Source organism: Aquarana catesbeiana, linkage group LG07, assembly GCF_042186555.1.
Source record: "Aquarana catesbeiana isolate 2022-GZ linkage group LG07, ASM4218655v1, whole genome shotgun sequence".
NCBI lineage: Eukaryota > Metazoa > Chordata > Amphibia > Anura > Ranidae > Aquarana > Aquarana catesbeiana.
In genome coordinates, this window is record NC_133330.1 from 175,800,207 (window position 1) to 175,812,616 (window position 12,410).

Genomic DNA, 12,410 nt, shown 5'->3' on the forward strand with positions numbered 1-12,410 from the left:
GCATCCGAAGCGTGTGAACCAGGACAGAACAAGCTGCCTACTGACTTCAGCCAGACTCCCAAGACGGATCGTTATCATTTTATGTCTACTCATTTAGAAGCCCCGGAATGACAGTAGCCAAGAAGACCTCAGATTAAAACTTGGACATTTGCTAAGTACAGGAGAGAGGTGTATTGTGGCCAGTTATCTGGGTACCTGAAGGCTGTGACAACCACCGGAAGCCTGTCCCCGGCTTAAAGTTCGACCGCCTGTGAGTGTCGACAACTACAGGTGAGAGGCTGGGGGAAACGATTAGTGTACTCCGGAACCCGATTGGACTGAGTTACTGATTATCCAACACTGGCTGTCACTGAGTGTGGTCTGCTGCACTCGCACTTCCTCGTTTTATCTAGAAGATCTATTTCGTGCTGTCATCTGGAGTCGCACGCTACTCTTTTTCAAATCACATTCTTGCGATTATTTGGACAATTTTCTATTTTGTCTGTCTTTATTATCTGCACGTTTATTGATATATATTATTGCACGAGCACTTTTTTATCACTGTTTTAAGGAATATTTTTCGGGTTGTGAACTTTATTGCCTATATGCACTTACTATTTTTGATGTTTTGTGTATGATATTATTATTAGATATCTATTCTACACGTTCTTTCATCATTGCTTTTTATGCACATTGCACTTTTGGTTTGATGCACAGTATTTTGGTATTGATTTATTCATATAAGTCGCATTGGATCTAGTTTTTTCTTGCATCATTTTATTGTTACATTAGGAGTCCTCTTAATTGTTGCATTTATTGTCTTTATCGCTGTCTATGCACATTGCACTTTCATTGGTGAGTTACTGCTATTCACTTTATCATTGCACGTTATAATGAGGACTGTTGTCTATATCCACTTGGATTGAATATTGATTCTTTTACCATTTGTCACTACTTACTGAGATGAAGCTTCATTAATTGTTCATTATATATATTTATGCACTTTTATTAGTGAGCTCACGTTATTTATCATCCTTTGATTTGCACATTGATTTATGCCATTGTCATTTATCTTCTTTTTATTAGTCATTTGGAAGATTGTTTAGTTCATTTCATTTTACCTTTTCACTACATACCATTTTTATTCATTCTAGATGAGGTAGCGCCACATATTTATTTATTTCAGAAGTCAGTGTTGCTGCCGACCCAGCGCCTGGAGTAGTTGGGGTTGATTCTGGACTCCTCAAAGGCAAGCTGCAGATTCTCCAATCCGCGGTGTGGTTACTGATGTCCCACAGGTGGTCATCGCTGTGTTTTTGCATGTGAGTTCTGGGCCAAATGGTAGCCACTTTTGAGGCGGTATCGTTTGCTCAATTCCACACTCGAGTCTTGCAGAAAGAGATCCTGTCCAAATGGGACAAGTCTCCGACATCCCTGGATTGTCAAATCCGGGTGAGCAAGCTAGCCAGGGTTTCACTTCTCTGGTGGCTGAGGTCTCCGGCCCTTTGATCCGGGAAATCGTTCCTTCCTCTTCATTGGACGGTGATCACGACAGACGCCAGCCTGACTGGCTGGGAGGGAATTTGGGGCATCCAGTCAGCCCAGGGTCGCTGGATGCAGGAAGAATCCCGCCTGCCGATCAATGTGCTGGAGCTGTGGGCGATCAGGTGGTGCCTCTCCACATGGTTGCAGAGGCTGCAGGGTCGTCCAGTCAGGATCCAGTCGGACAACACCACGGCGGTGGCGTATGTCAATCATCAGGGAGCTCAGCGGCGGCGCTGGAGGTCTTCCACATCCTACAGTGGGCAGAGCGATGTGTGCCAGCTCTGTCAGCCGTGTACATTCTGGGTGTAGAAAACTGGCAGGCAAACTACCTCAGTCGTCAGTTGCTGGACCAGGGGGAATGGTCACTGCATCCAGAAGTGTTTCGGCTCATTTGCCTACGGTGGGGCATGCTAGATGTGGATCTCAATTGGCTCAATTGGAAGGTGCAGAGGTTTGTGGCCAGGTCAAAGAATCCCTGGGCAGACATGTCAGACGCGTTGGTGGCCCCATGGGGGCATTATCGGCTAATTTATGCATTTCCCCCTCTCAGGCTTCTCCCTCGTCTGCTGCACAGAGTGGAGGCCGAGGGGATTCCGGTGATTCTGATTGCCCCAGACTGCCCTCGACGTCCTTGGTACGCAGACATAGTACGAATGGGGAGGGGCCAGGACGGAGAGACTGACACAAACTTTACACCAGTGCTGTCTCAGCACAGCATACCGCACCAAACTTCCACTGATTTTGCATAGAAAGCTTTTATAGTATGGTGCACTGACGCACCAGTGCCATGTGAGTACCCCGGTGTGGGGAGCGTTTTCTTTTAATAAAAGTATTTTGACTATATTACACTATATGGTTTCCTTTTCATTCTATGTATGGAGCCACATTGTTTCCAGCTGGAGGAGTGGAGCAGACACTGAGACTGAGCCCAGGGGTGGCTCCAAAGCAATTTTGGACTCAGGGTAGAAGCTGAGTCACACGCTCTGAGGTGAGCACATTAGCTTAAGGGGGTCACGAAGGAGCACAGGATCATGTTTTGCAGTACTTAGGATATCTTCGGCATGATGTTGGATTGTTGTCACAGCTGAACACCACCTGCACGCATTGTTTTATTATCACTGCTGGACATTATTTGCACACATTATTTAGAGTGCCAAAGAGAACTTTTTTTTTTTTTCATTTAAGAAAAGCAGGTTACTGTGTATTGAGCACTAAGCACACTTTTTATGTTGATTAAGACACTATGTATGGTGTAAAAAGCACTAATAAGCACTAATTTATGGTGTAACAAGCACTTGTTTTTTCACACCTTGTTTATTTATTCAACATTCATATTATTTGTATTTAATATTATCGCACTAGTAAGCACAGAGTTGGTTATTATTAATTTTGTTTTTGGGGTCACCCAAGCGCAGCGCATAACTTGTAAATTTATAGTACGAATGGTGGCAGATGTTCCTTGGCGGCTGCCAGTGCAGGAGGACCTTCTGTCTCAAGGTCCAATTCTCCATCCTGCTTTACCGTCGATTGCTTTAACGGCATGGTTGTTGAAAACCAGATGTTGAGGGACTAAGGGCTGTCAGCTTCGGTAATTTCCACTATACTAAAGGCGCAAAAGTCTTCTTCCTGGAAGATTTATCATCGCACCTGGAAGGCCTACATCTCCCTGTGTGAGGAGGTGGGGTGGCATCCACGTTCATATTCGGTTTCCAGGAACCTGCTGTTTCTGCAGCAAGGAGTGGATCAGAAGCTTGCATTAAGCGCCATTAAGGGGCAGATATCAGCTTTGGCTATCTTTTTTCAGCGGCCCTTGGCGACTCACTCATTGATGCTGTCAGGTCCCACACTTACCAGACAGATGAGTCCACTTGGGCAGAGGGTAGGCTCCCTTACGTATCCGATTCGGGGCCTCTGGTAGAGTAGACAGGAGGCCCGCGAGTGCGGAATGGTATGAGGGCCTGAAGTTAGAGTCCTGGAGCACGGTGGTCTGGCAAGCAACCGGTAGAGCTTCAAACTTGGTAGAGCAGATGCTGAGCAGGAGTTAATCAGGCTTGGTCACACACAGGCAGGGGTCGGCAACGGGCTGGCGGCAACGGTACAAGGGAGAAGACAGAAACGAGGTCAAACGAGCCGGGGTCGGGTTCAGGCAGCAGTCAAGGAAGGTCCAAAGGCAAGCCGGGTCACAACGGGTAAACACTACGGAGATACAGGAACACAGGATGATCACGGAACAAGACACAGAGCTGTTTGATCAGGCAGCACCGAGTCAGTGTAGAGGCAGGCTTCAAATAGGCTGATTGGCGCGCCAAAATGCCGCGCTCGTGCACGCGCCGATTCGCCAAAGCGCGCCGCACCCCCGCACGCGCCCGAGCGCGCTCCCGACACCAGCGTGCACGCCCACACTACCGGGCATGTCAAAGGCAGCGCCCACAGGTGGACGCATGCCAGCGCGGACGCGCGGACGCACGAACGCCCGGACGCCACCCCGCACGCCACGGCCGGTCAGCCCAGACACGCTGGCGCCCCCAGGGACACGCGCCCCAGCACGCACAGGGACATGAGCACCAACGCGCCCCGGCGCGCACCGGCGCCCAACCAGGTAACCTCTCTGACAGGTGCGTACATTTGTTCAGGGGGTTCGGCATGTGGCCCCTCTGGTATGCCCGCCGCTGCTCCCGTGGGATATGAATCTGGTGCTCTCGGTGCTTCAGAAACCGCCATTTGAAAACATTAGGGAGATCCCTTTTATTGACGCTCTCTCAGAAAGTAGTCTTTCTAGTGGCTATTATGCCTACTCCATTTGGGGGACTGTGTTGTATAATATTTACTTTCTGTGTCATGTTGGTGGCTATCCTCAATATGAATGTTGATACTTTGTATTTTATATGCCAATGTGCTATTATGCGTTTATATGGGTTGATCCATGCCCTATCTTTGGTCTAATAAAGAATAAAATTTTTTGCATATGTATATGGTTTTGTCTGGCTCTACCCCACACACCTCATTTAAAGTCCCACCCTCCCCCTCTTTTTTTGCAAAAGCAACCAGGGATAGAGGCGCAATATTCCCCGTTGCATCTCGTTTAAAGTCTCAAATATTCCCTTTTTTCTTTGATACTGATTAGGTATGGAGGTGTGTGTGGTTCAAGAGCCTTCACTTCCTTGTATCTGACCCCTAGTGGTCAAGTTACCATATACCACATTGAACACAGCTGATTTTGATGGACACACTGCTGCTGTAATTGTCTTTACTCCCTTGAGCTGAATTGGCTCAGTGTGTTCTCCAGCCGACAGGTTGGCTGGTGTTTTGTTTGCACGGGAGCTGCGATGCACGCTGCATGCCTTCCCTCTCCCCTCCTTCCCACACAATATGGGGATGGGGGATTGGGCGGGCGATTTCACCGTGCATCGGAGCCACACCTTCCACTCCATGCGTTCGACACCCAGTGGGTGTCCCTTCACGCAGGTGTGTGCTATTTCAGCTTGGCTGACACATGGTGAGTAGGTCCGGCTGCTGCCGTGCTGTCTCTCCCTTGTTGTCATGCCAGTGTGACGCTGGATGGGACCCTGGCCGGAGGGCTCACCCTGCAGTTCCCCTTCAGTGACCTTTTCTCAACAGTCCCACACTGCACTACATTTTTGGTTCATATCCCTTTAGGACCTACATGGGTAAATACATAGCAAGCTCTTAATTTATTCTTAAATTCCTCTATAACAAGCATTACTAAGATTTCTTTACTCTAGTTTTCATTAATTTCTCCTGATTTCAGGAATCTCATCTCCTCTTCCCTATTCTTACTATATGGACAACCTATTTTTTCATTCTGTTCACCTTGTTGATATGCTCCACAATATACTTTTATACTGTGGTGATGGGTCTACTCTATATGACATTTCTTTTTATTTATACCAATATGGTAACAAACCACTTACTTTATTGTATACAATACAGAAATCCCATCCACAGTTGCATCAAGATTTTTCCATACACACTTTTTTTGGGGGATTGCGTGTGTGCTCCTGATCCATACTTGGGTCCTTTCCTCAGCTCCTGTGCTGGACATAATTATCTGGCTGACCTCCGGCAGGCGGTATCGCATGGCCTAGTATCAGCTCTTATGTGAGTACTTTCAGTTATGGCCGTTTATTTGTTCATCATCATCTTTAATCCCTCTAACCCTCCAGTCTGTGGTTATATCAAACTATAATGGTGATTTTTTTTATCCCCTTTTTAGTATATGGATGCACTTGCTCCTGATGAGTGGATAGAAGTCCACAAAATGTTATCGAGCTTATTTTGATGCATCCATCTCATATTTATGATTCTAGATGGTTTTTATTGCTCTACCACCCTGATATAATGTAATGCCTACTCCATTTAGGGGACTGTGTTGTATAATATTTACTTTCTGTGTCATGTTGGTGACTATCCTCAACATGTATGTTGATACTTTGTATTTTGTATGTATGCCAATGTGCTATTATGCGTTTATATGGGTTAATCCATGCCCTATCTTTGGTCTAATAAAGAATACAATTTTTTACATATGTATATGGTTTTGTCTGGCTCTACCCCACACACCTCATTTAAAGTCCCACCCCTCCCCCCTCTTTTTTGCAAAAGCAACCAGGGATGGAGGTGCAATATTCCCCATTAAAGTCCCAAATATTCCCTTTTTTTCTTTGATTCTAGTGGCTATTACATCTGCAAGGCAGGTTTCTGAGTTGACGGCCTTGTCATGCAAGTCTCCCTATTTGATCCTCCACAAGGATAAGGCAGTGATTCCATCCTTATGTCCTCAGCCGTCGCATCCCAAGGAGGTCGCTTTACATTCTTTGGATGTGGTCCAGGCTCTGAGGGTGTATCTGTCTGCTACGGGTCCTTTCGGGAGGTCGCACTCTCTGTCTCAGTGGCTGGTCCAAAGAAGGGCCTGGCAGTCTCGTCGGCCACCATTTCTTGGTGGATCAGACAGATTGTTGTTCAGGCCTATGCCATAAGGGGGCTGGTGTCTCCCTTTCCCATCACGGTGCATTCTACCAGGGCAATTGGTGCTTCCTGGGCTTTCCGGCATCAAGCGTCCATTTCACAGGTGTGTAATGCGGCTACCTGGTCGTCAGTACACACTTTCACCAAATTTTGCAAGGTCAATGTGGGCGCATCTTTGGATGCATGCTTCGGCCGCAAGGTTTTGCAAGCAGCCATCTGAGGTTGTGACTCCTCTGATGGGGAGTTCTTTTTGTTGTGGGTGGAGTTTTTTTCTCTGTGTTCCCATCCCTTATTTTTGGCACTGCTTGGGGACATCCCTAAGGTCAATGAACGAAAGAGAAAATGGGATTTTTGTACTTACCGTAAAATCCTTTTCTCTGAAGTTCATTGACGGACACAGCACCCACCCCTCCTATTTATGTTTGTACTGCTTTTTGATGAACTGAGCTTGTTTTTTGTGTTCTGCCTAGTCCTCTCCTAAAGGGGGTGATGTAACCTAAGGTCAAGATTAAAGTGCTGTGTCCGTCAATGAACTTCAGAGAAAGGGATTTTACGGTAAGTACAAAAATCCCATTTTTAATTTTTTTAATAAAGAACTTGTCCCAAGGCGTGTATTGTCTTTTTTTTTTACCATTTTCACACATTTTTTGTGAAATAGTAGGGGTACATTTGTACCCTGTTGCCATTTCACACAGGGGGGCTGGGATCTGGGGGTCCCCTTGTTAAAAGGGGCTTCCAGATTCCGATAAGCCCCCCACCCGCAGACCCTCACAACCACCAGGCAAGAGTTGTGGGGATGATGCCCTTCTCCCCATCAACATGGGGACAAGGTGCTTTGGGGGGCTTCCCCAAAGCACCCTCCCAATGTTGAGGGCACCCCTCACATTTTTTTTAAAATTTGGTTCGAGGTTCCCCTGTGGGGGAATACCATGCCGTTTTTATCAATGAACTTTTATGTGTATTGCCGGGACCGACAATTCATTATAGCCGCAAGTACTTTTAAATGACTTTTTTCCTTTAGAAATGTCATTTTGCTCTCAGACTGTTCTAAACATGGGAAACATGCGCCACTTTACAGGCATACTATAGACACCCCCCAGGTACAAAATTTAAAGGAATATTACACTTTTATTGTTTCACTTTAAGCATTATTAAAATCACTGCTCCCGAAAAAACGTCTGTTTTTAAAATTTTTTTTGCATTGATACATGTCCCCTGGGGCTGGACCCAGGTCCCCAAACACTTTTTATGAAAATACCATGCATATAAGCCTTTAAAATTAGCACTTTTGATTTCTCCCATAGACTTTTAAAGGGTGTTCCGTGGCTTTCGAATTTGCCGCGAACACCCCAAATTGTTCGCTATTTGGCAAACACCGAATGTTCGAGTCAAACTTACGTTCAACTCGAACATCGGGCTCATCCATATTTGACAGTACATGTACCTACTACAACCCACCCCTGTCCTGATCTACATTCTAAACTACTCAGTACTCCCAGCTAAGGGAGAACACTTGGCACTCCTCTATGCAGTGCTCAGTGTCTAAATGGCCAACCCCCTAACCTAATTGTGCATAGCCCTGAACAAGTTTCAACTTTGTCTAAGCTCGTATAAGAAATTTTGACAGGCCCATACATAAATATGCTTTGTGACCTCTGAAAGCAATTGATTCTATCCCACTAACTTTTAGGTATCAGAGTTTGGTGCTGAATCCAAATGCATACCACACATTTTCTGAGCAATATATGTTTCTATATAAGTTATATTTTTTCTAAAAAAAATTGTTTGCACATAACATATCTTGCAATATATGTTGTGGTCAATTATTTTCTATGACATTAATAAAAAAATATTTGACTGCATGGAAAGGTGCATTTTATTCTTTTACTCTATATAAACCAAATATAACATTTTGATACAAACGATGTGATGGCCATAGGGGTAGTAATTATTTGTCACATAGAGCAAGAACAGAGTTGTTTGGTCGCAGTCCACAATAATTGACAGAGGGCAAATGGGTCTCATCATCCTCTTCCATACTGATGCCTTCCTTCTCACAAATTATATTGTGGAGCACATAGCATGATTTGATCACACCTTCAGCATTCCTCAGTTTGAGTTGTATGGAACTGTGGAATATGTGCCATTTGCTGCTTAATATACCAAATGTGCATTCAATGTACCTCCTTACTCTACTGAGTCCGTAGTTGAAGACTCTCTTTTGGTCATTCAAATTGTGTTTTGCATATGGCCTGAAAAGATGCCTTGAGAGTGAGAAAGTTTCATCAGCCACGATGACATGAGGCATATCGGGTCTAGATGTTCCAGGTAATGGTTTGACAGGCGGTAAATTCAGTCTGCCCTCTAAAAGCCTTCTCCCCATTCTGGATGCCCTGAACACTCTGGAGTCAGCAGTGCTGCCACATGCACCAATAACCACTGCAACAAATTTGTAGTTACTATGGCAAATTGCCATTGAAAGGAATTGTACACCTTGAAGACCACCCTGGTTTATGCAGGCAGACCACTCGATCGGATTTTCCGACAACAAATGTGGGATGTGAGCTTGTTGGTGGAAAATCCGACCGTGTGTATGCTCCATCAAACATTTGTTGTTGGACTTTCCGCCAAGCAGCAAATTTGGCTAGCAGGTTCTCAAATTTTCCGCCAACAAATTTTTGTTCTTGGACTTTCCAATCGTGTGTACACAAGTCCATCGCACAAAAGTCCACGCATGCTCGGAATCAAGTACGAGCTGGAAGCGCTTGGTCTTGTAAAACTAGCGTTCGTAATAGAGATATCACATGCGTGAAGTGGCAAATTATGAAATCTCTCAATGCAGCACATTCTCTTCTTCTTTATAATGATATAATAATGAAGTTGATTTGCTGCTGATATTCAAAGAGTTCTGACAAACTTTTTTTTTAATTATTTTTAGTGATCTCCAGAATAATCATTTTCTTTTTTTTTTTCTAGTGATCTTCATAATTTTTTTTTTTCATTTTGTGTGTCAAGTTACTACAATGCCATTATTATCTTGTATTTTTTAACCTCAAAGTTACAACTATGTTGGTGTCCCTTGTTAATTTGACATTGTATTTTTGAAATGTACCTGCCTACTCACAAACAAACTCTCCTTTTTGAAGTAAAACACATAGCCAAGTATTTGTGAAAACAAAAATATTGAATTTAATAGGCAGCACAACGTCATAACAAAATAAAGTGGAAGGCAACGCTGGAGAAACAGTTGGAATTGGTGAAGCCTTTGTACCCCAGGGCAGACATCAATTATTTGACTGTCAAAATTGGTAATCTGAGGAGTCCATTTAATAGGGAGCACAATACGGTCCAGGACTCCGAGATATCGGGAGTAGCAGCAGATGGCATATATGTCCTGATGTGTCTTACAACAGCCTGCGTTTTTTGACAGACCACACCAAACCCAGGCCATCACTCTCAACACTTCCTTCCACGCTTCCTTCCATGCTGATGTGGTGGGTGGGGTGGCTGTGGTGTTGGTGGAGGTGGTGGAGGAGCATGGTCCAACTCACAGAGGTGTGTTTGAGGTGTGAGTTTACCCCTCATCCCCTTATTTAGGACCTTCAGAATAATCTCTTATAGTGCGTTGGGCCTCCTCCATGTGTTCATACCATGACCCATGGCCTCCAGGGGTCATGGTAATTGCCACAGTAGCATGTTTGAGGAAGGCAGCCGTGGACTCTTCCAGGTTCCTTGACTTTTCTGGTCCTTTTGGTTGGAGGGCAGAGGGGAGGAACCTGGTATTCGGTCAGGGGGCTTGCCACGGCCTCCTCCTGGCTGAGACTTTCCTGTGCATGAAAATGGTACCTAGTTTTAGGTTTTTGGTCATCAATCACACACAATTTTGAGCTCATGACAGTTGCAAATTGAATGTTAACAAATAGAAAAGACGATCATTGTGACCCCAGCATTTTTCATTCTTGTCCCAATCATTTTTGGCTAATACGGTCTATTGATATGTAAACCACTTTGTTAAATCAGAAATTTGTGATTAATAACATCTAGTTAACATCATTCAATCTTTGACAAGAAATATGTCCAACAATGCTATACCGGGGTCGAGCTGGGCTCCTACACATCTTCTTCCTGGGTGGAAGGCCCAGGTTGGACTTCAGGAGCCTCAGCTGAAGTGGAAGGAAGTGTTGATAGCGATGGCCTGGGTCTGGTCAGACAAAAAACGCAGGCTGTCATAGTACCACAGCCTGGGGACATATACATTGTTTGCTGCTGCTCCGGATCTCATGGAATCCTGGACTTTCTTGCGCTCCCTATTATATATGTGTTCCTCAGGCTACCAATTTTGGCCTTCAAAAAGTTGATGTGTCCGTGGGATACACAGGCTTCACCAATTCCAACAGTTTATCCAGCGCTGCCTACCTGTTTTGCTTGTTCGAATAGTCCCTGCTAGGGATGAGCTTCGTGTTCGAGTCGAACCCATGTTCGACTCGAACATCGTCTGTTCGATCGTTCACCAAATTGCGAATGATATGGGGCGTTCACACCAAATTCGAGTGGCGTGTCACGGCCCATAATTCACTGCAGCATTGCAGTGCATTGCTGGCTAATGATTGGCCAAGCATGCACTATGACCTGCATGCTTGGCCAATCACAGCACCGTCTGTACAGAAAGCTGTAATTGGCCAAAGTCAGGGAGGCTTTGGCCAATTATGGCTCAGGGGGTTTAGTACACGCCCCACACTATATAAGGCAGCCTGCACGTCGGCCATGTGTAGTGTGTTCCGGCGTTGAGAGACAGAGCGAGAGAGACAGTGTCATTTAAATTAAGTTAGATAGATTAGGCAGGACAGTCAGTCAGTTAGCTGCACTTACAGTGTATTGTGTATATATGCATCCCAGGTGTTATATATATATATATATATATATATATATATATATATATGTACACTGTATTCAGTTTAGCTAGATCCGTTCCTGTTATTATCTTCCTACTGACAGGCAGGCAGGTGTTGTTACAGTATTTGAAGAAAATTGCTGGTGTTATTCTGATCCGATTAGTCCTATTAGCTACAGTATTTACAGTTAGTGTAGTGCGACCTCTTGACAGTGTTCAGCTAAAGCCACCTGTAGAAGATTGGTGGTGTTTTTCTGATCCTATCACTACCGCAGGCAGCTACATTATTTTTTTAGTGTAGTGCGACCTCTGCACAGTGTTCAGCTAAAGCTACAAGTTAGTGTAGTGCGACCCCTGCACAGTGTTCAGCTAAAGCTACAAGTTAGTGTAGTGCGACCTCTGCACAGTGTTCAGCTAAAGCTACAAGTTAGTGTAGTTAGACCTCTGCACAGTGTTCAGCTAAAGCTACAAGTTAGTGTAGTGCAACCTCTACACAGTGTTCAGCTAAAGCTAAAAGTTAGTATAGTGTGACTTCTGCATAGTGTTCAGCTAAAGCTACAAGTTAGTGTAGTGCGACCTCTGCACAGTGTTCAGCTAAAGCTACAAGTTAGTGTAGTGAGACCTCTGCACAGTGTTCAGCTAAAGTTACAAGTTAGTGTAGTATGACCTCTGCACAGTGTTCAGCTAAAGCTATAAGTTAGTGTAGTGCGACCCCTGCACAGTGTTCAGCTAAAGCTACAAGTTAGTGTAGTGCGACCTCTGCACAGTGTTCAGCTAAAGCTACAAGTTAGTGTAGTTAGACCTCTGCACAGTGTTCAGCTAAAGCTACAAGTTAGCATAGTGCGACTTCTGCAGAGTGTTCAGTTAAAGCTACAAGTTAGTGTAGTGCGACCTCTGCACAGTGTTCAGCTAAAGCTACAAGTTAGTGTAGTGAGACCTCTGCACAGTGTTCAGCTAAAGCTACAAGTTAGTATAGTGCGACTTCTGCATAGTGTTCAGCTAAAGCTAC